Source organism: Eretmochelys imbricata, chromosome 10, assembly GCF_965152235.1.
Source record: "Eretmochelys imbricata isolate rEreImb1 chromosome 10, rEreImb1.hap1, whole genome shotgun sequence".
Classification (NCBI taxonomy): Eukaryota; Metazoa; Chordata; order Testudines; family Cheloniidae; genus Eretmochelys; species Eretmochelys imbricata.
Window position 1 is genome coordinate 12,125,334 of NC_135581.1, and position 22,635 is coordinate 12,147,968.

The 22,635-nt window shown below is 43.3% G+C and overlaps 1 protein-coding gene across 3 annotated transcripts in view; it reads left to right on the forward strand.

Moving 5' to 3' along the window:
* MAD1L1 (mitotic arrest deficient 1 like 1) overlaps positions 1 to 22,635 on the forward strand; it is a 554,397-nt gene that overhangs the window by 359,927 nt on the left and 171,835 nt on the right. The window lies entirely within an intron of this gene.

Genomic DNA, 22,635 nt, shown 5'->3' on the forward strand with positions numbered 1-22,635 from the left:
AGTCCCTGGTTGCAGCCTTTAGGTGCTACCACAATACAAATGAAACTGTTTTTCTAACAAGTAGCAGTGTCATTTCATGTGTAGAAATAAGGTAAGATCTCTACCTCAACAAGCTTGCAAATGTAAGTTAAACATACTGTAAGACCGGGGCTGAAAAAAATAACCGCAAACCCACAACCCATCGGGGAAAGGACAGCATGCTGGGCATTAGGGGCAGAGGTTTTAACATGTTCCAGTATGTGTTTTTGGTTTTGCACACTTGAGGTTATAGACATTTGAGTTGTCATGTTATAGTAACTTTTAGGGGTTTTTTTCTTTAAATATAATTAAATTATTAGCACAGGAGATGCAGTTGGGACTCCCACATATAGCTTAGTGGCCAGTGCTTGTTTTCTATGACAGTTACCATTTTATGGTGGGCTGCTGGAGCTGGCCTTGGCCAGGGACCCCCAATTAAAATTCTAAGGTTCCTCAGGAAGATGGATTTTGAACGAAGCGCTAATAATTAATTACTATTTGACTCAAAATTCTGTTTGATATACGTGAAGTACCAGAAGACATCTTTTCATTACCTAGACATGGTCCTGGTAGAACTGAAGTGACCGAAGAATAAAGTGGAAAGGTAATGCTTTTGGACATTTTATCTTCAAGAAATTATTCCAAAGAACAATACTACAGTTAGGCCCCAAGAATACATTCTAGAATGATTTGCAATGAAAGAAGAATGTACAGTGCGGGAAAAGCAGGAGTTTGTGGTATACTAATGAGAAGGAAGGTAGGTGAGCGATTAAGTTGGGTATGTGATAAAGACTGGAAAAATACATTAAAGTACATGGCTTCAAAACAAGATGGAGTGTGATAAGTCTGATAGTTCCCTCTGTGGTTTTTCTCCTCACTCACCAAAAGCCTTTTTTAAACTATAGTTTCCCAGTGTGCTGGGTGGGGGATTATGTTTGCGTTCATGATAATGCATGTATTTTAGTTGCCATGGGGATTGTGAAAAAGTTATTTAAAAAAACAAACCAACCAACCAGTGGATGTATTCAGGATCATTCTGCAGTCAAGTTTTTGAACTTCTCTGCCACTCTGAAATATTTAAATGAAGATAAATACAGGTTTGAAAGCATGTTTCTGCTAGAAACATTGGTTTTCATTTAATTTGTGTGTAAATGAAAATTTTGCTACAAAAGGTTCAAATGGATTTGCTTTACCATTTAAGTTATTGTTTTGTCTATTAGAAAGCAATAAGAAAGTTATAGAAAACTGTCTCTAAGCCTAGAGAAGAAGGAGAATGGATGGAGTCAGTGCTGTCTGAGAGGCGGGTATAACTGATTACTGTTGGGTGTAATCAGATTTAATTGGATATTGAAGAAAGGGGAGTGGGTTGACTTAACAGATTTTAAGGCCAAAAGAGGGACCATTTATTATGATCTGCTTCATAAGACAAGCAACAAAATTCCATAGTAATTCCTGCATCTAGTCCAATAACTTGTGGTTGATCTGGAGCATGACTTTTAGTAAGTCATCAAATATTGATTTAAAGACTCTTTTAAGTGATGGAGTATTTATCAGTGCCCTTGGTTATCCATCCCCATGGGTAATTACTCTGTTAAATAGTTGTCTTATTTATAGTCTGAACTTTGCTGACTTCAACATCCAGCCATTGGATCTTGTTATGCTTTTGTCCGCTCGATTAAAGAACCCTCTAGTATTATATATCTCCTCCCTGTGTAGGTAATATAGACCATGATCAAATTGCCTCTTAACCCTCTCTTAGTAAATTAGGTTGAATTCCTTTAGTCACTCATTGTAAAGCACGTTTTATCTTCAAGTGAGAATCCCTAAGGGTATTCACTGTGGGTGCGTGGGTGCTCTGTGTGTCAGGGAATGGAAATTCTTCAAGAGCAGTGTCTGTTGGTCCGCACCTGTGCCCTGCACCTCCTTGTGCTTCCATTTGAGGGCATAAAGAGCAGTGTAGTGACCATGCCCCAGTTCTTTTTCTGCTGCTCATAGTCTGGGATGGAACCTGCTATGTCTCTTTTTTGGGACTTCAGGCTCTGTAAGCCCCTTATGGAGCTTTCCTTGAGTTCCCATTTAGATCTGAGACCCTACCACTCCACTCCTATTTGTTCGGAACTGCTGGGCGTTGCACTGCCAGTGTCCAGTACTAGTGGTTTGGAGTCTTCCTCCAAATGCAAGGATTCTGTGAAGTGGAAACATGGGACAGACAAGGCAAACTTCCCCACAAGAAGAGGGACAAATCCCCACATAAGTCCTCAAAAAAGAAGCCCACTTCACTCCTTACCCCAGTTCTGTGCCCCGAAATGGACTCATGCAGAGCAAAGATACTGATGGTTCTGGGAGCTCACAGTGCCCCAGAACTGCTCATGGATAGATGGTTAACAACACCTGTGCCTCATGTGGACAGGAGGGACTGTATCTCCCCTGCGCCAGTGCACAGACAATCTGTTTCTAAGACAAAACCCAGGACAGCAGGCAGTTGCCTTGGGCAGGCCCTCAGTGTGCTCTCCTGAGAATGTAGCTATCTGTCCATGCCTGGAGTCCCCAGTTTTAGTGGTTCAGATGCTGTTGCAGGAGGTACCCATTCCATCAATCCAACATTTGCTGGTGGTAGGACCTAGCCAGAAACTCTTTCCCCACCACCTGCTTCTTCTCTTGATCTCATGGAACTGGATACCATGGTACACCCAGCCCCAATGATGGAACAACAGGTACATTCATTGGACAAACGCCAGCCTGTACAAATGTTTCCTCCAGCTAGCCGATGCAGGATTATCAATCTAGGCAAGGTATCCTATCCACTCTACCTCCCCATCCCCACCAATAGCAACTCTGGCCCAAGAGTCAGTGGTACCCTCTTGGGGGGCATCTCCATTCCCCTACAATCCATCACATCAACCTCATTGGAGCCCCTGGTATCCATGCTTCCAGGCATTCCAGTGTGAGGACCCTGAATTCTGCACCCAGCAGTGGCCATCACTGGGTGAAAAAGCACAGTTTCTGTGGGAGTAGTTGATGGATGAGGATCAGCTCGCCTCTCCTTCACCTCCAGATGATTTTAACCAGTACCAGGACCCTCTCAGGAGAATTTCAGATACTCTCCAGATTCCTCTGGCACAGGTCCAGGATTCAACCCACAAGCTGATAGACATACTTTATACAAGTTCATATTAACACCCTCACAGTTCATCGGCGTGGACCTAACTCAGTCACAGCAAGGGCCTAGTTACCTCTGGACTAATTCCTAGAAATGAGGGATCTCAACAGTCAGCTTCATCTCAGCCCTCAGACAACAGTCCAATCCTTCCCGGTCCTGTTATGTTAGGTCACATGACAATGTACACCTATGTCACCCCATTCACATAATTGCATCTAAGATGTCTTCAGATCTGGTTATAGACAGTCTGTGCCCTGACTGGACTCCTTGGACAAGGAGATGTCTCTTCCACAAGACATCTGACACCGCTAACCTAGAGGGAGAACAAAGACACAATATTCGTGAGGGTGCCTTTTGTTCATGCACCACACTTCCCTACTAGAACGGGGAGCGCATCTTGATTAGACGGCCCAAGGCTTCTGATCCCCTCAGGAATCCAAGCTGCATATCAACTTATTCAATCTTCAGGCAGGTCTCAAAGTTAGCAAGACGTTCCTGCTCATCATGTCATCCACAGATATTCAGGTCAGGTCAGACAGTTTGACCACCGTCTACTTATATGAACAAGGAGGGAGGAACGAGATTCCCCCCACTCTGCAGAGAAACTATCAACCTTAGAAACTGGTGCAGTGGGCATTTCAGCCATACATCTCCCAGGGGTAAGGAATTCACCAGCAGACAATCTCAGCAGGCATTTCCACACAGACCACGGGTGGGAACTTCACCCATCAATAGTGCAGCACATCTTCCAGTTATGAGGCATCCTGTGTTGGGACCTCTGCATTGTAGCACAACTAAAAGTGCCCTGCTTGCTGTCCCTGGATTGCCCAAAGCCTCAACTCCAGAGGGGATGCCTTCCTAGTACAGTGGTCACAATCACTGATGTATGCCTTCCCTCCCATTGCTCTGCTTCCTCGGGTACTCAGGAAGATTATACTCAACAGAGGAACAGTGATCCTCATAGCCCCCGATGGCCAAGGCAATTATGGTTCACTGGCATACTACAACTAGCCTCTTGTCCATGCACCCACCTGCAGCCATTCTGGGGACTGCTGGCCCAGAACAAGGGCAGGGTGAACCACCTCAATCCAGCATCCTACATCTCACACCAGGGCTTTTGGACAATGAGCATAGAGCAAGCCTGCTCTCCGAGAATTCCAGCCATCCTCCAGGGCAGTAGGAGACCCATTATATGAAATACTACTCTGCTAAACGGAAACAATTCTTCTTTTGGCATCAGCAAACTCTTTTACCCAGAAGAGTTGTCAGGTATTCCTTTCATTCTGGGGTATCTTCTCTCCCTAAAGACATCCCCCTTAGCTCAGTACATTTGGCAGCTATTATCGCTTTCCACCTCCAAGTGGAAGGCTGTTCCATTTTTCCTCGTTCCACAACTGCAACATTCCTGAAGAGCATCATAAGGACATTTCCTCTAGTTTCTACACCAGTCTATGCCTAGGACCTAAACCTTGTCCTTTGTGTCCTCATGGGACCACCTTGTGTACTGTTAGCCTCTTGTTCCCTCCTGCACCTGTCCTTCAAAGTCGCCTTTCTGATAGCTATTCCCCTCTGAGATTTGCAGACCAGCCAACTGCGGCTCCGTGCACACTTTCACCAGGCATTATGTTCTAGTCCAAATTTCAGCTGCAGATGCTTCCTTTGGCTCAGAGATCCTCCACTCTGTGGTATAGTATCCTTCCTCTCACCCTCGTCCTCAGTGAGTACTGTTTTGGAGTCACCCACAGTGAGTATCCATAGGGGTGAGTACTTGAAGAAGAAAGGAAGGTTATTTACCTTATAGTAACTGGAGTTCTTTGATATATGTGGTCCTGGTGGGTATTCTCGACCCACCCTCCTTTCCGTCTGCTCAGGTCAACCTGATCTGTGGTAGAGTCAGAGCGGGGGGGGCTCTTGGTCCGTGCCGCTCTTTATTCCCCTGGATGGAAGCACCAGGAGACACTGGGCACAGGTGTGGACCAACAGACACTGTCATTGAAAATTTTCTGGTTCTGGATGCATGGAGCACATGCATACCCACAGTGAATAGTCAGAGGGACCACACATCGTGAAGAATTTCAGTTACTATAAGGTAAGTAACTTTCCTTTTCCAGAACGTGAACGTTTCTTCTTATTTGTATCTGAACCCCCTCCGATTTTCAACATCCTTTTTAAAGTATGAACATCAAAACTGGACACATTAACGTAGTGGCCTCATCAGTGCCATATACAGAGATAATATCACTTTCTGGCTTCTGCTTGACATTCAGCAAAGGTACATGCAAAGTTCATGTTATCTTTGTTTTGCCACAGCATCCAACCGGGCACTCATGTTATCAATAAGGGCTCCTAAATCCTTTTCAGTGCTTTCCATAATACAGTCATCCATCTTCTAACTGTGGGCATATGTTCTTTGTTTCTAGATGTTTGGATGTATTTTAACTCATGTTGTTTGATGGTCCCCAGCCTGCCAACCTGTGCCAAATGCTATGTAACAGAGATTTGTCCTTGTTGCTATTTACTATCATGCCAATCTTTGTATCTGCATAATTTACCAGTAATTATTTTATATTTGCTTCCAGATCATTGATAAAAATGTTGAAGTGTTAACCTGAAAACTGATCCCTATAGGACCACTCTGACACTTCCAAGCTAGTTGGTTATTTCCCATTAACAATGATCTTTTGATATATATCAATTCACCAGTTTTTAATCCATCTAATATGTGATATATTGATGTTTGTAGTGTGCTAATTTTAAAACAGAATGTCTTGTGGTATTAAGCCAAATGCTTTACAGAATTCTAAGTATATTTTGTCAACACCATTACCTTTATCATCAAAATTTGAAATCTTGTCAAAGAACAATATCGAGATTATTTGCCAAGACCTATTTTCCATGAAACCATGTTGAGAAGCATTAATTATATTCTAGATCCTTTAATTCTTTGTTGATATTCACATATCAGTTCAGATTTGTGATCTGGAAAATGGACAGGCACCTTATGACTTGGTTCTGTATAAAGCTGGCTAGCTCATTTTTCATTCTTCACAGTGTTGAACTTGCTAGATATAGAAGTTTCTCATTCTAACTGTAGTAAATGTGAAATGTGCCGATCAATATTGCAAATGGATGATTAGCGATTACCAAACACTGTGTGAATTTGTCTGACTCAACATGTCTAAAGTTAGAGGAGGTGGAAGAAAAGAAGCAATGGAATGGATTGAAGTAGTGAAAAGAGATAATTCTTCTAAAGCAACATGTAAAGATTGTCAAGAGTTGTTAAACAGGAAGATAGTAAGGATTCATGCTCCTTTCAGAATGGTTAAAACAGTGTTTTCTCTGAATTCGCCAAGATCACGTCTGCTACTTTTTTGGATCACTTTTTCTGATGAAATGAAACTTTGTCTGTTGAAGTGGAAGAGCAGAACATAGATGAGTTTATGCAAGTTAGACTTTTTATGCCGTTGTTATGGTCATGCTGTCATGAGTGGCTCGTGACCATGAGTGCCAAACTCAGGGCAGAGTGTCAAGAAAGAGGGCAGAGATCTGAAATTGGTTGTACGCACTATAATTAGATTTCACCAACCGGGTAGCAAATGTGAACTCCTAAAGCACAAAAACAGTCATACCATGGAGTCATAGACAGTCCCCTTGGGCATTCCAGTCTATTTTGGCACCCAGGCAAGCTGGACTTAGTGATAGCTGGTTGCTATACTACACCGAACATCACAAAATATTCAAGTTGCTCCCAGTCCCACAAGACCAGTCACTTCCTCCAGGTCAGTTTGTACCTTAGATCTCTCACCAAAGACAATGCTTGTAGCCAGTGCTGTAATAAACTAACTAAAGATGGACTAAAGCTTGCCATTGGTGCAGACAACAGAAATAAAATGGAAAATATGAGAGAACTTAAATGCAGCAGCCTGAATTTCTGAGTTATGGGTAAAAAGAAAAGGAGGACTTGTGGCACCTTAGAGACTAGCAAATTTATTTGCACAGAAGCTTTCGTGAGCTACAGCTTTTTTCCACTGAATGCATCCGATGAAGTGAGCTGTAGCTCACGAAAGCTTCTGCGGAAATAAATTTGTTAGTCTCTAAGATGCCACAAGTACTCCTTTTCTTTTTGCGAATACAGACTAACACGGCTGCTATTCTGAAACCTGAGTTATGGGTGTACATCTTATTTAAATCTTGTTGGGAGAGAAGAAGTATTTGACACAGTCCAAAAGTATGTTGTGGAAGTTGAGAAACTTTTGCACAACAGCCATCTGCCTCCTGGTTGGTTAGCTAAAAATAATTAATGCCTTTTTTCCCCTCATATGCATCACAAGTCGCTATGTAGATTGTTCGGCCATCTAACTGCTGCATCATCAAGGGTAGAAAGGTGTTGTATTCCACCCTCCGATCTTCTAATTGTGCACTCCTCAAATTTGACCATCTGCATTGCTGTTCTGAAGTCACACTGTGAAGATTGGGTTAAGTCAAATTTGCATATAGTGGCAGCCTCTTTGGTCATTTTAGTCAGTGGCCCATTAAGCCTAGTCCAGGATTTGCATCCCAGGTGCAAACAGGGTGGATGTAGGTTAGAGCTTCTGAAATTTCATCAGCAGGCCCACCTCTCTATCCCAGAGGTGCTGCCACTCTGCGAGGACATAGCTGTCAGCCTTGATATACCATTGTTCATCTGAGATTGGCACTGGGCCAGCAGCACTGGACAGGAGTGCATGGAGGGATGCTGCCGAAGGACATTGCAAAGTCAGTTGTGGCATGTCAGCAGGTCCTGCAGATTTTAAGTGTTTTCTTCTGGAAGCAGGCAGATCTTTTAATAGGAAGTGTGTGTTGCTTATTTACACCTATTGGAACCATTGTCTTGTGTGAGCAGGTTGTTTTCATCCATCAAAGCCCTTCTTGCAGTTTTACTGGTAATGGCGTCTTGTCAAAGTTTTGAGGGAGCTATATGAGCCAAAACATGTAAATTAGCTGTTAATTTGTGGCTATGGCATCCACTAATGATATGGCTGGCCATATTCCACTCTATATCAACAAGATGTGTGTGCTGACTTCTGCCCTAAACTGCCACATGATATTCTGCTGGAGCAAATACCAGAACCAAGCTGAGATTTGTAAAACATTTGCCTCTGTGAGAAGTGATCTTTTTCTTGAAGTATTCTAGATAGGACCAGTAAGTTAGACTGCAGTCCAGTTTGACTCCTAAGTAAGTGGCAGCTGGCTGTAAAAGGGAATGGACTATCCTCACCATGACTATAAGGGGTTGATTGGCCAGGCGATTGTTCAGATGGATGTTGTGGCCACCGTCTTAGACTCACTTACCTTTGTCAGTGGAGACTTACATTATGTGACTAGAGTATTCATGTCCTGGCAGAGTGATCCTTGGATATCATGTAGATCCTTACCCACTTTAGTGAGATAGATGTTATTTGCACATACGTACTTATCAGCCTTAGTTATTGGTAGGTCATAAGTATATATGTTCAAAAGGATTGGAGCTGGAATGGATCTTTGTTGAAATTGATTACAGAGACACCTAAGCTGGCTGATTTTGTCTCCAGCTTTCAAGATGAAGCTCCGATTCAATATCATTTCTGTAATGAATCACACCATGGGCTTACAATAAATAGTCTGCAACTTAGCATTAGCCCTACATGCCAGACAGTATCATATGCAACTGACAAATCTGCCAGAACAGTGCCATTCTGGTCTAAGGATGCCCCAGTTTCCTACTAGGGCACCAGGAAGATTGTCTGTGTATTTGTATCCCCTTACCATAAGGTGAACTTTAGACTGAAGAGGAAACTTGATGAAATCATAGCCTGCATTTTATACAGCAAGGAATTCTTCAGAGAGGCTCTGTATTAACAACAAAACTGAAACTACCCAAAGACAAAATGGAAAAAATGATTCAGAGAAACTATGGAGCCTTTCCTTTCATTTGCCAGTGTGACTGATCCAAAATATAAAAGTCATGGATTGATCCCAGAAAAAAATAGAGGTTTAAAAACATGGCTGCTGAATATAATCCTCAATTAAGTTTTGTTTCTAGCATTTAAAATAATAGACTATCCAGATTTCTACTACAGATCTATGTTTGTGAAGATAATTGTTTCACTGTTCACTGCATTCAACACAGTGGACAATTGTGGAAGTAAAATCATGGAGGACAGGACAGTTGGGAATGAGAATTTTGTCATTTTTAAAAAAAATTGCAGTCTTGTCCTCACAACTTTGCATCTATCAAGCATGATTTTGAGCATATTCAGGTTCATTTGGTCTAAACTTTGTAATATGCTAGGTGCTGAGCAATCAGATATGTTGTTAAAGATGTATTGAGATCGAAGAACAGGTCCTGGAAAAGTAGTAATTTTAGTTAGTTAGTAAACTGGGGACTCTGTTGTATTTTTGAGTTTTAATTAAACTTTTCATTTTGGATAATGTGTGCCTTTTTATGTTCAAGGAATAAATATGCGTACACAGTGAATCATGTAATGTGTGTGTTGCATTTCTTTTCATAAGGCCTATGTGTGTGTTTTCAGTGTCGTCCCCTCCCCACCCCCTGGGTCTAGGTGAATACAGTCATGTCAGCCTAGGTTAGTACAGTACAGTTACTCATTGGAAAGGTGGATAGGTAGCTAAGGCTTTGTGGAAGGGTGGACTAGGTCCGGAGGCCTCGTGGCCCTGTGTCATCCTGCCCCAGAATAGAGCAGAGAGAAGTCCTCCAGGCAGCCTAGAGTGCTTGCAGAGGAGTGGCCAATCAGAGGGACTGGTGGAGCAGCCAATCTGAGGCCAGAAGGGCCCTATATAAGACAAGCAGCAGAGCAGAGAAGTTCAGTTGCTGTGTGGAGCTCGAGGAGTGAAGACCTGGTGACTGGAAGAGCAGCAGTACCATGGACAGCTCACTGTGGCGAGCTCACTGCAAGCAGGACTGAACCCAAGGAAGGCTGCTGAAGACTGGGTGCCTGGCTGGTGGGAAGAGCAGCAGGACCAGCGGAAGATCACTGCGGGCAGGCTGAAGCCCAGGGGGACTGAGTATAGAACCTGGCCAGGCCAGTGAGGGTACCAAGATGGGCCCTGCTGGTCTGGTTGAAGACTGAGCCCAGGGAGACCTGCTGAAACATGACCAGCTGCGGGTACTGAGATGGACACCGGCTGTGTGGTTGAAGAAGGCAGTGCCTCCCTTAGAGCTACAGCCCCCTACCAGGTCTGTGATAAGAACTTGGACTGTATACCCCGGAGTGGGGGATAGTGTGTGCTGCTCAGCCAGAGGGTTGAGTTGCCAAAGATCCACTGAGAGAACCATTGGCCAGGGGGCACTCACCATAGGCGGATTCACTCACCCCATTGTAAGACCAAAAAACCAAAAGAAAGCTCACACCCACCCAACCAAAGAGGTTGCCCGCAAAAGGTGGATGCCACCCCAAAAAAAGACTGATCGCAGGGGTATCGGCCCTGAGAAAGGAGGCGCTTGCGAGAGGCAAGGGGCTAACCCCATTGCAGGCCTGTCTAAATGGAAGATTATTTTCAGGATAAGCTAAGATGTGAATGTAACCTGATATAATGATATTGATACAACCCCTCATGTGGACACTCTTATTTTGGTACAGGAGTGGGGTTCTTTGATTTAGTTTGTCACTTGGGTAGCGAGGTTTAAGCTAAACCAAACTCTTGCAGCAGAATAAGTATAACCTTGGTTTATATTGATATAATTATGTTGGTTTAGCTGGTAAAACTTCCCCATGTTGGCAAGGTCCATGTCGTCATCCTTGTTCTGACTGCATAATATAACCCAACACACTTTTCTCTCACTCTCTCTTCCCTTCCGTTCTCACTTTTCACATCCTAGTACATTACAATTGAAATTCCCTTTGTAGCCACCCAGGATTTTTCTAATGTGCTGAGGTTTTCCAGGGTCTCATCAAGATGATAGGTAAAGCACCAGTAAGTTACCAGCTCTACTTTCTCAGGCTGTACATAGCTAGTAAGGAGGAGTATTGATTTAGTTTTGATGCCATGTATTTTATAAATATGCATGAGGATTTGGGGTTATTTAACTGTGCTTTTTAATTCTCCTTGCATTGCTGACTCTTTCAGTCAAGGATTTCTTTGTATGCACAGCAAGCTGCTGTGTGGCAGCCCTGTTCTCACTGGTTGGGACCTTTCCAGTGTTTGTTAATCCCAAGTCTGCAGAAACTTTAGTGTTCAAAGAATAAAAGGATGAAGTATCTCTTTTCTGTGTGAGGAACAGAGCCTGTCGCTCTCAGGAGACTGGAACAAGAAGGCATGGGACCAAGGGGCACCTCCCTCCCTCCCTCCAGGGGGAAGGAAGAACAAAGGAGGCACTTGATTCCCTTCCTCCAGGAAGAGGAGAGAGGTTCATTTAGCTGAAGGTTCTTAAAGAGTGTTTAAATAAAGGACGTAACGTACAGAAATGGAGAAAAGGATGGAGATTCTTCGGGGAGGGCCAGAAAAATGCAGCAGCGTCCATTTCCATTGAGAAGGTGGAAGTGGTAGAAGCCTCTGGTCTATATTTGGAATGGAGATTCACAGCTCCCTCGCTCTGGGAAGAAAAGAGCAGACCAAAGAGGTATCTGTATCTTCAACACAGTTAAGTGAAACTCTAGTGAGCAATGCTAGTAAACACTATAGATAGCTACATGGATAATTACTAAGAACCCATGGTTAAATTGTGTATATGTCTTGTTTGTGTGTTCGTACACTCTTACAATACCAAGGTGTTTGGAGCCCCCATCCTTGGTATCCCCTCCTCCTGACTTTCCCAGACAAAACAATTCATTATGAGGGGAGTTTATCTCCTCATTCGGGGTGTGTGAGTGGTGGGGGGATGGTGGCTGTGGAAGATCATATCTTCCCACTTGGAAAGGCAAGACTACTGGTGCTTCACTGACCACAGAAAGTGGCTGCAGTAAAAAATAAAAAGAGGAATTGGGGATTCCTCTTCATCTTTCTCTCCCCATCCCCACTTAAGTGATCATTTCTTTTTCTCCCCCTGACTCCCTTTGTTCAGCCAGAGCAGAGGAGCAGTGGGAAGTAATAATCCTCTGGCGGTGCATCATTTTGCACCTGTCTGGTTGGTGAGAGTGGCTTCATTATTAAAGATTAGCTCCATGGAACCTGTTTATATGGAGTGAATGTTTTCTGTAAAGCTCAATAGGAAATTATTCCATTGCAGACAATGGTTGTCAGAAGTGGGTCCTCCAGAGTCTGTTCCATTTTCTGCAATAGTGTTGAAAATAGATTAGTCTTTTCTACACTAGAAGTTAAACCCTTTCCAACACTAGTTCAGAGAACCTATTGCTGAAAACCACTGTCAGCAGAGGGTTAGTTTCCTAGTATAAATATGACTTAAAGGGAATGAAAGACCACTGAAAGGTACTGAAACAATTCAGGACTTCCACTTCATTGCCACGCTGTAAGTGTAGACAAATCCTGAGTTCAGAGCTCCAAGCATTGGTTGACAACCTAGTGAGCCTAAGCAGTATGTGATTTCCTTTTCTTTCTTTTACCCAACCATCTCCACTCTGAATCCTCTTGCCAGATTTGTTTGAACATGTGATTGTTAGACTGCATTTCACATTCAAATCCCTTCCTCTCTGGGGTTTGTACAAAGTACATTGCATTCCCTAGAGCATATCCAGTTTGGTGCTGGGTACAAAAGAAATACCAGTATTGAAAATGGCATCTGAAGGGCTTCAGTACCTCTGGTAAAATTTAATTTATCATGAACATTACAGCAGTGCTCGAAATGTGCTACCTGTTTTACAGCCACATAGGAAGATCTATTCTGGGGTTAAAGAGATGATCGTCAGAGTGTTATGTGGGGAAGGGGTTGGTTGTGATGCATCTACCTCAATCTGCCTCTTTGCCTAGTTGCTAATTTGCTGTAGGCACTGCAGTAGGAGAGCGTTTAGGGAGGAATTTCAATGAGGAGACTGTAGTGTGGCCTTGTCGATCAGCTCAAGAAGGTGAAGGTGCAGAGGGCAGAAATGGTTGTGGAAGAAGTGGATGAACAGGGGGTCAAGGGTGGTGTCTGTGAGGGGAAGATGTGGTTGGATAAGTAAGCAGGGAGGAGATATGTAGGTCCATGAATATGAGGACAAGAATCTTAAGCCTGATGTGCTGGAGAAGAGCACTATGAAGGGACTTGGAGGAGGTGTGAGACACCCAAGTCAGATCAAAAAGGTACAAAGAACATCCTAGCAGCTGTGGTTTATAAGGACTGGAGGGGGTGTGGGTGCTGAGAGGCCAGTGAGGAGGAGGATGCAGTAATCAAGGTAGGAGGGAAGAGTGGTCCAGAGTTTATATTGTCTGGATAGAAATAAAAGGCTGGATCTCAATGTTGTGGAGGGGGAAGCAACAGGATTTTAACACAGTCTGGACAAGGGGAGAGGAAGGATTGAAAGACAGTCTAGTCAGATTCTGCTGCCAGTTTCCAGTCTTGTGACCCCTATAGAGGACATTCACCTCAGGGTGATAGGAAGAGGAATTTGGAGCAGAGGGAGGACCATGTATGAAATATGGCTTGAACAAGCATATCCTTTCATGACATTCCAGCAGCCTTCTTTTCTCAGCTCTTTCTACTCCAAGTGCGTGCGCTTCTGGCAGAGCTGCAGGGAGCAGGTGGTGTGTGTTCGTGATTGGTTAGTTTCCTTTGTCTCATCTTTGCAATCCATCTCTGTGAATACAGTTCCTATTCTGAGGGCTTTAAAGATCTCTTAGTGTGGTTATCTTCTGTGATAGAGTGAACTGGGGTTTGATCAGTGTTTTGTGCTTATGTAAGTTGAGTCTGGAGGGAATTCTTGGATATGGTTTAGTTTGGGTTTTGCTCTAATCGCTTTTAACAAGCTTGAGCAGTGAAACAAGCAAGAAACTGAAATTGCTTTAAAATCTGGTGTTTTCTGGGATGGGATACCACTTTATTTTGTGGCTGCCATCTGCTAATATAAAGTGGGTGAACAGGCTTCTTTATCCCCTTGCAGCAGAGAACTAAACAGAGACACTGCCAGAGTAACCACAAGTGAAGACCAAATACTCAGGCAAAAGGTCAGAGAAAAGCCATTTAGAGGGAAAATGCTCACCCACACAGCCAGGCTGACTCAACTCAATGCAAGAATGTGGGATAATGTACAAAAATGGAAATGAAGCCTCCAGATGTAAGCATGAGAGTGCTGAGAAGAAGAAAATACCATATGTAGGGCAGGGTGTTCAGGAAGCCTTTCATTCCTCCCCTCTTGAAAGACCATTTGTCTTGCCTTTTAGCTCTCCATTTAGAGAGAATTTTCCCAACCATCCCCCCCTGCAAGTGGGTGCAGAGGTCATCTGGGATTTTCTGCCAAGTGGATATTAAACCATCTTTCCTATAAAGTTGATACAATTTACTAAGCAACATTAGATTCTCCTGATTCCTGCTTAAGTTCCTTTGACACTGTCCATAGATTGCATACACATCTAATTCCAGAAGCCATATGGATTTCTCTGTTAAAAAATCAGTGTATGAACAGGTTCTTCAGTTGAGAAGAAATGTGTGTTGTTGTTTGTATTCTGGTAGCACACACAGTTTGCTAGGAACTGTCCACACAATGGAATAGACAGTCCCTTCCTGAAAAGCTTACGATCTTTCTCAGTTGGGAATATTGCCATATGCTCCATTGCAAGGTAGAAAAGATTAAACTCTGCTGTCCATTTGTTGCACCAGAATCTATTGTGCTCCCCAGAAAGTCTAATTTTTTAAAATTTTACTGGCATCAAAGCTATAAAAAATATATTCACTACATTGTGCCACTTGTGATAAGTGCATATCAGACTCATCTGTGGGTGTTGACCTGTTTTCTCTCCAACACAATGGAACATAGTTGCAGTGCATGGCAGTGCAAAATCAGTTGTTAAAAATCCTTGATGGCTGTTGCAGATGTTGCTTCAAGCCAATCAGAACCTTGATGAAGTGTCTGAGCCTTCTGCATTTTAGTTTCATTAATGAATAACAGACCGACTAATTTTCAGTAGTTGAGACGACTTCCTTTGCTTGCAGACCTCTCTTCTCAGGAACTCTGAATATCTGCAGCATACTTGTAAGATTAAATGCATGTGCCGGGCATTCAGGGTTTGATATAAAAATGAGTCACATTCTTGTAAGCACTTCATTCACGCCCATCCACCCCTCTCAATAATTCGCAAGTAGATATCCTCTTGAGAAAAGCTTTTATGGCTTTAGGAGAAGGGCCTACCTGAGTCAGGAGTATCTAGCTTCCAAACACACACACTGAAATGCCAGAACCATCTTCAAGTATAAACACATTCAGAATGGCGTCACTGAGAGTTCTCTCTCATCCACACTCTTTCTATAGAAGGGATGTCTTTTTTTTTTTTTTATAGATTTTGAGGATTCTTGCCCTCAATCATCATTTCATCAATGGACTTGTAAAGCTAAGGTTTTTCTATTATGGCAGTTATGTAAAGTCTTACTGGTCGTTGCTCTGGGATTTTAATACACTCTATACAAAAGGCTGTGTTTATTAAGATTTTAGTTCTTTAAGAATGGCATAATCACTATAAGCACAATAGTTTTCTCTGGGCCCAGTTTTCAGTTGGGGCAAGAAAGTGATGAAGGGGCACTGGAATTATTGCTACTCTAAGATTTTAGCTTACAGTACCTAAGCTTTAGACTACAAACCAGCCCTATTCCAATTTCTGGTTTAATGTTTCTCCTAATCCTTTTATCAGGAAGACTGTTGCAAGTCCGAACCTCACTGAGTAGCTCGCCCATGCTGCAACTGTGTGTCCCTATAACATTTCAGAAGATAGAACCTGTCACTGGTGTTTCCATGACTGTTACTTAAGATGTCTGTGTGGGAGCAGGACGGAGATGATATGGTGATTGTAGCTGCTCAGCGTTCAGTGGGAAGATTTCTGTGGGAGTCCACCGTTGCCCTCAACTAAATTCCCAGGCAGGCCTGTTCGGAAAGCTAAAGGCAGCACATCAAAACAACATGTTATGAGTTGTGGAACACATGAACTTAAGAGGCATCAAGTCATCTCCATGGAGAGGTCTGAGCATCATTGAGGCTACCAGAGCTGAGCCATTCGTAGAAATGGGTAAAAGATATAGATCCATTTTTGCACAGATATGGTTTTGCTTCCTCAAGCAACAAATCAACCAGTTAGCATCTTACTTTCCAAGAATGAATAATTCACTGTACTGCTCAAGTGTCTGCCACACCTGATAGCAATCAATCAAGTCATTGCACTTCTTTCTGTCACATCAGAATTACCAGTTCAACATTATTCCATGAAGGAAGATCCAGTGAAGGTCATTACTGTGTCTAATTCTTGAAGTTACTTTCTCATTCCTATGCTTCTCAAATTTCAAGGGCACTGAAGGGAACTGAGACAGAAGAAATATGGCTGGCTGGGGATCCTAGCACTAAGTGCACTGTACCCTTCACCAAGTTTATTGCACTTATTAGCAAAATGTTCAGTACACGTACCCAGTTTGAGTCACAAAATAATGTGCTATTGAGAAGAACAGACCTTCCACCTACACAACTGCCAGATGGACTGAGGAATCCTTACTATGTTTTTCTGAAATGAATAGGCAGCATTTAAAACAGCAGGTTTAAAACAAATAAAAGGAAGTATTCCTTCACACAATGCAGAGTGAATCTGTGGAACTCCTTACCAGAGGATGTTGTGAAGGCCAAGACCATAACAGGGTTCAGAAAAGAACTAGACAAATTCATGGAGGATAGGTCCATCAATGGCTATTAGCTGAGATGGGCAGGGATGGCGTCCCTAGCCTCTGTTTGCCGGAAGCTGGGAATGAGCGATGGGATGGATCACTTTATGATTCCCTGTTCTGTTCACCCCCTCTGGGGCACCTGGCACTGGCCACTGTCGGAAGATACTGGGCTAGATGGACCTTTGGTCTAACCCAGTAGGGCCATTTTATGTTCTTCCAACAAGAGGATTGTCTGCAGGTCTCACGTAGGATCTCTCCCCAAAACATGTCTCACATTTCCCTATAAGAAATGCTCCAAGCCTGGGAAGAGCCAGTTGCTTCTGCACATTAATCCCAGCAATCCGAACGCCGAACAAGCTTTTCACCGTTCTCTGGAGACCACAGAACACGTTTTACATCAAACTGAAACATGTAATAAAAAGATGCCTCTTACTCTGCATTGGTTCAGTACAGACGCAACAGCCACAGCAGATGGCTCCCGAGTTGCTCGGGATTCCCGTCTCTTGTTCAAAGAATCCTGTGTATTGTACATCTTCTATGCCTCTTCTTGAGAGTCCACTGTTTCGTCTGTCTCCGGGGCTTAAGATCAGGTGGGGCTTAAGATCAGGTGTGGCTTGCCATACGTGCAACCCCCCCAACATTTTGTGTCCCCTACTTCAAATTCAAAAGAATGAAAAACAGGGGCAGCAATATTTGATGGTATATTGCAGGGGGAAGAAATCAGTAAATCACATTCTGTCAAGCTGCTGGGATTCCAGTATGTTGCTTGCCTTTTTCCAGGCCCTTGCTTCTGACCAGCATGGGGCTCCAGGCTCCATTTTCCCTTCAAGTGGTGCTGGGATTTTTGATGCTCCCTTGCAGTCTGGTATCTGTAGCCACTTGCTACCATATCTGTGCCTAAAGCCAATCCAGATCACTACTGGCCTTCTGAAGTTTCAAGGAAAACGTCACGTGAAAGGAGTCATGATACCATTTTTGAGGTCTAATATTAATGTATACACACCTGAACCCCTGTTATCTGAAGTTGTGATGTCCCCTACTATGCGAAATTTGCATTGGAAGGTTCCCCCATTTGTCTGAAACTCTGGTAGTGTAAATAAATTAAACATTTCCCAAATGAGCTTCTACTGGGTGCTTAGCATTATTATATTTTATATGAGAGGCAGTGTGGTCCAGTGGCCAGGAACAGGACTAGGATTTGGAAGACCTGGGTCCGTTTCCAGCTCTGTCACCACCCTGTTGTTTGATTTTGGGCAAGATAACTCATAAGAAGGATGTGGATAAATTGGAGAGAGTCCAGCGAAGGGCAACAAAAATGATTAGGGGTCTAGAACACATGACTTATGAGGAGAGGCTGAGGGAGCTGGGATTGTTTAGCCTGCAGAAGAGAAGAATGAGGGGGGATTTGATAGCTGCTTTCAACTACCTGAAAGGGGGTTCCAAAGAGGAGGCTCTAGACTGTTCTCAGTGGTAGCAGATGACAGAACGAGGAGTAATGGTCTCAAGTTGCAGTGGGGGAGGTTTAGGTTGGATATTAGGAAAAACTTTTTCACTAGGAGGGTGGTGAAACACTGGAATGCATTACCTAGGGAGGTGGTAGAATCTCCTTCCTTAGAGGTTTTTAAGGTCAGGCTTGACAAAGCCCTGGCTGGGATGATTTAACTGGGAATTGGTCCTGCTTCGAGCAGGGGGTTGGACTAGATGACCTTCTGGGGTCCCTTCCAACCCTGATATTCTATGATTCTATGATTCATCTGTCTGTACCTCTTTCCCCTCCCACCCGTAGTCGTCTCGTCTATTTAGATTGTAAACTCTTTGGGGAAGGGGCAGTGTCATGCTGTGTGTACAGTTCCTAGCACAATGGGACCCCATCTCACTTGGTGCCTCTAGATGCTACCACTATATAAAACATTTTAGCCCTAGGGGAAAATAGTGATCTGCACTGTGTAGAATAAAGAGGAAGCCAGTGTCCCTGTCCTGATGCTGGAAGGAACAGAGCAAATATGATAGTGATCTTTCCCAGAAATTTAAAAGGAGATTGATTCTATAATGGCGATAAGATACTGTCTTCATACCACAGCAGGTTTTTAAATGTGTGCTTGTCTGTGAATGAAGTGTAACATCGGACTAATGAATTCACCAACTATGTCAGGAGAGCTGGTGAGCCCCTAGGACTGAGATTGTGTTTCAGTGCTGATTTAAGAATATGTTCTAGCAAGGGCATGTGTTATAAAAGGGAGGGAATATACAAGGCTGGTAGAGAGATAAGAACTGTAGTTTTGTGGCAATGCCTTTGAAAAACTAGACTGTATTGCAGGAAGAAATTGGAGTGAACAAACTAGTGCCTAGCAGGTCAAAGTGGTCTCAACAGGGAAGGTGTCAGTAATCTCCAGTATTGTCTGATTTTTTCAGTTTAGTATCCAGCACATAATTGTGTGAGAGGAGCTAGGTTAAGGTGCTCAGATACTGCAGTGGTGAATGCAGCATAAAATCCTAGTTGAAGAGAGTGGGAGCCACACCTTGTATCTTGTAAACATTTTCATGGAATGAAAGCGTCCTCTCACCAGGCAACCAAAGTGCGGTTAACTGTGATTTTGAACCTCTTCCCCTCCCTGGAAAGCAAAGTGAGGGCGAAGACTGGGGAGAAAACTCCCTGACTCAAGACCTGCCGGTTAGCCTGCCTGTGTAATAGGGGAGGGGAAGGAGAGTCCTGTGTTCAAATGATCCTGGGTACGTCGCTGCCTCAGGGAACAGTCCACACTCATAGATGCTAGTGTGTGGTATGTTTGGCAGGGACAACTTGCCTGATAAGCTTGGAGCGGGTGGTGTCTGTGATTCCAGCTGCTGGAGGGTCCTGGCCACATGGTGTAGAGTTTGTAAGGCTATTTTCTTCTTCAAGGGTGAGGGAAGGCAGGGAATAGCTTAATCCTCACCAGTGTGTGCGCCTCCCCAACTTCGATCTGTTTGAAAACTTCTGCTCCTCAGTCTGTTCCTCCCCCCAATTCTGAATGATCTTTACTCTTTTTGTCTCCATGATTGCAGGCTTCCCAGCCAATTCTCAGCACTGGCGACCTCTCATCCTCTTTAGGAGGCAGCTGCAGGGGGTGGTGCTGGGAGATGAGTGCATGTTAGTTACAGATGAGACAGCCAGCAGGGGGCCACTGCGGAGCTATAGGGCACTACCGCGCTCAGAGTATAGCAGCATTCCAGCTAGCTGCCTGCCCGCAACAGTGTATGCCCACACACATGCATACCGCTCTCACGCCCAAACCCAAGCAGGCTCGCCTTCCCTCACAAACACCCCTGCTGTCACGCACACCCACTTACACAGATACTCTCCCCCTCCTTCCCTGCCAGGACAAAACCTAGCAGCCAACGTCCAATAGGGAAGTTGCAGCTAATTCCTAGAGGGAAAGCAGAGCCAGGGAGCAGAGTGGCTTGAGCTGCTGGTCCTTTTCCTGTGGGGAAGGAGCTTCAGAGAGTGAGGAGCATACCTGCCAAGAGCTCCAGGACACCAGGGCTGCTTGAGATGGATGTTCAGAACTCAGCACTTTATATACCCTTCTACTTTGTCTGCAGAGTCCCTGTCACCAACATGTTTTCCATGGGAATATTACTGAAACAAGGAAGCTGAGTAGCAGTAAGGCCACTAGAGGGCACTAAAACAACTGTGAGATATTTAACCCTTAAGGTTCTGTCTCCCTCACTGACATTCTGCTCTAAAAAGAAAGAGGGGAAAATTTGTCTTTTATTTGCTGTTTTTTTCCTTACTGACTGATTGTGGGATCAAGGATGTAGTGTGAATTCTAGAGGGTAGGGAGTGTCAGGGAAATGTCAGGCAAGAGTCTGTAGGTTATTCAGGTGGCTGTAGAGTTAGTTAATAAGATGAAATTGGTGGATCACACACACAACCTTTAGGATCTTCAGTTAATACAGACGAATGTAATTGAAATGATAGAAAAATCAATGTACTTAAGCATAAGAATAAGATAAGTACAGTAAAGTGGTTCCTTGCATTGGTCATACTTACAGTCTTACACTGGGCATACTTAAACCTTATGGGAACCATCAGAAACAAAAATGAAAGAAAAAAATAAGTAGCGATTCCCCCAAGAGGATGGAGTGGGGCCAGACTTCCTATGCGATTGTCCCATGGCATCATCCCAGTGTCCCAGCTCAGGATGGGTTTGACAACCTCTTATACACCTTTCCCTATTCCACCCACATACATCCAGGGCCATATTGAATCAAGTCAAGTCTCATCCCTTTATTCATATTTGGTATTCTAGGAGATGAATTTTAGGGTTCTGGTTGTCCATAATTACATTTCCAACAATTTACCCAACCATTTGCATCCGTCCGTTTTGCAGTAATTTAGGTACATCAATACAGTTAGCTCTTACTACAAAAATCCCCTAAGATGCTACCTCTTTGTGTTTTATTTATTTATTATCAAATGCATTACTAAACTATCACAAGAAACATTGCTAAATTTTATAACCTTAGGTCAAGCACATATAATTCCATAACCTTCCGTCAAGCACAATAATACTCATGCTATCTTATACCAACTGCCAACTTCCACTAGGCCTCACTCCAGTTTAATGCTTAAGACCTATAGCCAAGCCTATTGTTAATGCATATATTTTGGTTCATGTACTTGTTTGTTACAGTTTGATAACTTCTATATTATTTTACCCAAAACTATAGACCCTCCGATATCAGGTCAGGGTCAGTGGTCAACAAAGTTAGTAGGTTGAACAGTCTTTCTGGTTAACAGAGCCATATAAGAAGAGTTTTTACTTTTCATAAATGCAGACATTGGCCACTTCAGTTCCTATTATTTTACCAAACGAGCCTGCAACACAACAACGTCAATTGAAATCTGGAACAGACTCTATAGCAAGCATCACGGTATCTGTAGGGAATGTTTCTAGCGGAGAGAAAAAGTGCCTAAGAGTCAGGACCCCTGGGTTCTCTGCCTGGCTTAGCCAGTGAGCTGTTGTATGATAGTGATCAAGTCCTTTAGCCTCCCTATCCCTCAGTTTGTCTGTCTGTACAATGTTTAAACATTTAGCACATTTTTAGTGCTAAAGAAAAAATGAAGTTGGAATAATACCTACCGCACACTTGGGCTGAGATTATTTATTATTTGTAAAATCACTTTTGAAACTCAGGTATAATGGAAATGTAAAATATTATCATGTTAAACGCCTTTTTATGCAGGCCACATTTCTGGACTTCAGCTGAGCAGGATGCAATGAGAGCCAGGGTGAGCGGAGGTTTTGCTCATTTTAGGGTTATAAAGCTTTCTGCAGTCCAGGTGAAGATCATGTCTTTGAAACCACAAGTATAATATCAGTGTTGCCCTCTCACTTTGAAGGCATATTAATCCATTATTTTAGGATTTGACTCGCAGGTTAAACTGCTCTAAATCTAATTCACCTTCAAGAAAAGTGTAAAATGACATGTCTCTACTTGCTTGGGACAGACTGATGCAACTCACTAAGGACTCCAGCACTGGAGTCCTGTGGACATCACAGACTTGTACTAATAAATTAGGCTGGCACTATGTGTCTTGCTGTAGTTTAAGGCTTCATTATAAACTCCTGCTATCAGGGGATTTAACATGCAACCATAAAACTTCATTTCTGGAGTTAAACTTAATAATGAAGGTGTCATCCAGGAG